The 2246-nt window shown below is 43.5% G+C and overlaps 1 protein-coding gene across 3 annotated transcripts in view; it reads left to right on the top strand.

Moving 5' to 3' along the window:
- Positions 1–2246, top strand: part of WAC (WW domain containing adaptor with coiled-coil) — a 122678-nt gene that overhangs the window by 107203 nt on the left and 13229 nt on the right. The gene's annotated exons all lie outside the window — the stretch shown is intronic.

The following is a 2246-nucleotide window of genomic DNA, read 5'->3' as shown; positions in this document are numbered from 1 at the left end:
CACACACACACATGCACACAGCCACAGCCCCCCACACGTACACTCCAAAAATAGCATCTCAGGATTTACATGCCACATCAAGAGTTTGTCGCATCACTTTTGGTACGGTGGGGTTGGCAATACTGATATACCAGCAGCCTAACTGGATGAGGGTATGCATGTTTTTATAATCGCCATGGCAAAAGTGAGTTTTAAGAAGGAAATTGAAAGAGGATGATGAGGTGGTTGTATAGAAATCTGTGGGAATCCCCTTCCAGGCAGGAGGACCAGCCAGGGAGATAGCAAAATAAAGTTTGAAAATTTAACATTTTAGCACTGAAAGCAGGCAGCAAGGGCTGATGAGACAGAAGTAGCCTTTTGATACTTAATGAAAGATGATAGGGAGGAGATATGCCAGAAAGGTATGGGGACAGAAGGTAAAGATGGGGACTTATTTTTGATTCCAGAGAGATAAAGAAGTCAAGGGAAGAATTCAGGGAAAGGAGTAACATGGTAAAAGCAACACTAGAAAAAAATCTTTGCAGCAGCATTCCTTATTGGATATGGGCAGGACAAGATTATATTTGTCAAAACAGAGGAAAAAATACTGTGCATGAGAAGGGAGATGGCAAGACCTTACCTAGAAACTTAGCTATGTGGAAAGTATCACAAACCCATCGATGGAGTATCCCCAGAGCCTTCAGTTTCTCCCTGGTGTACCCCTGCTTATCCTAAGGAACAGACCAAGGTTTACCCTGAGATAACTCCTTATTCCCATAAGCTTCAGCTCCAGGCCTCTTATACCAGACCTTACTAGTGCAACAAGGCATTCTCTGCCAACTCTAAGTGACCTCCCCTTTGGGTTGTGAAAGAAATTTTAGATCTCCCTTTCCCTAGATAGGGCTAGCCCAAAATATTACTTACTCGGGGATCACAGTTTTTTCCACAGGCAGCTAGTAAGGAGACAAAACAATTGCACAAGGGAAAATGACCACAGGTTTGAAGACAGAAATAAAAAGACAAGTAAAGTTTCTTCCCCTATCATCTGGCTACATCCTAGCCCTCCTGAGAAACCTGCCATTGTTTTTAGAGATCAGCCTTCCTGCTGATTTCAGCAGCTTGGGAACATATAAAAGGCAAAGCATATCATGCTGCCTTTTAAGTATATCTCAACCAGCCTCCCTTTCAGCATTGTACTAATTGCTGATGAGTCAAAGAATCCTCCAGAAATTTATCCTAGAGGCATCTGAAGTACCTGTGGCTGATGGGCCACTTCTCTCAGATGCTTTTGCTATAGAGGGGCTGATTGTCCCCAGTACAGGCCAGCAATGCCTTGAGTGTCCTACCTAATACTGTCTCTTCTTTTGTCTGTGGCTGGGAGTTGCAGTTGTCTTTAAGTATGTATACTTCAGTCCCTTGGCTAAATCATGTCAAAAATGATAAAGATGTCCACAGACTGCAAAACACAATGTTTACAGTGATAAAAGTGACACAAATAGATACAGTATAATATGCTTTCCAACTAGACCATATATGCTATATCAGTACAACAGAAGGCAAGAAAACATTTATGACATTAATGATTTTGATGAGGGGATCGAGTGCATGCTTGGCTAACTTGCAGATGAAGCCAAGTTGGGTAAAGTTGTAGATACTCCAGATGGCAGGGCTAGGATCCAGAATAACCTAGATAAACTGGAAAAGTGGTCTGCAGCCAATTAGATGAGTCAGTGAGACAATTGTGATCTGTATTTCAGATGGAATAATTGCACTCACAAAGGCAGATTGGGCGATCAGTGGCCAGGCTGCAGTAGTTCAGAGAAGGATCTGGGTATTACTATCAACCATTATTTAGTGTGGAGAAGATGGGAGTGGGGCTGGATTTGATAAGTCTTCAGATACCTGAAGGGTAATTACAGAGGTAAAGGATAGCCTTCCTCTGTGGCTACAACGGACAGGATTAGGAGCAGTGGCCTCAAGGTGCAGGAGAAGAAACGTAGGTTGGACTCTACTATGCGGGTGGTCAATCACTGGAACAGGCTACCTAGTGTAGTGTTGGAATCTGTCCATGGAAGTTTCGAAGAGCATGTTAGACACTTGACTGGGATGGCTTAGTCAGGGATGACCCTGACTGAGCAGACGGCTAAACTTTGGCCTCCTGAGGAGTTTTCCAGGCAAAACTTCAGTTTAGGCATGGCCGTGCCTCTGAGCTAGAGGCAGAAATGTTTCATAGAATCATAGAAGTGGGGTTGGAAGGGACCTTGTAG

The sequence above is a fragment of the Gavialis gangeticus genome, unplaced genomic scaffold (assembly GCF_001723915.1).
Source record: "Gavialis gangeticus isolate Ggan-Ray unplaced genomic scaffold, GavGan_comp1, whole genome shotgun sequence".
NCBI classification, from domain to species: Eukaryota; Metazoa; Chordata; order Crocodylia; family Gavialidae; genus Gavialis; species Gavialis gangeticus.
This window is presented reverse-complemented; position numbering and strand designations above follow the sequence as displayed.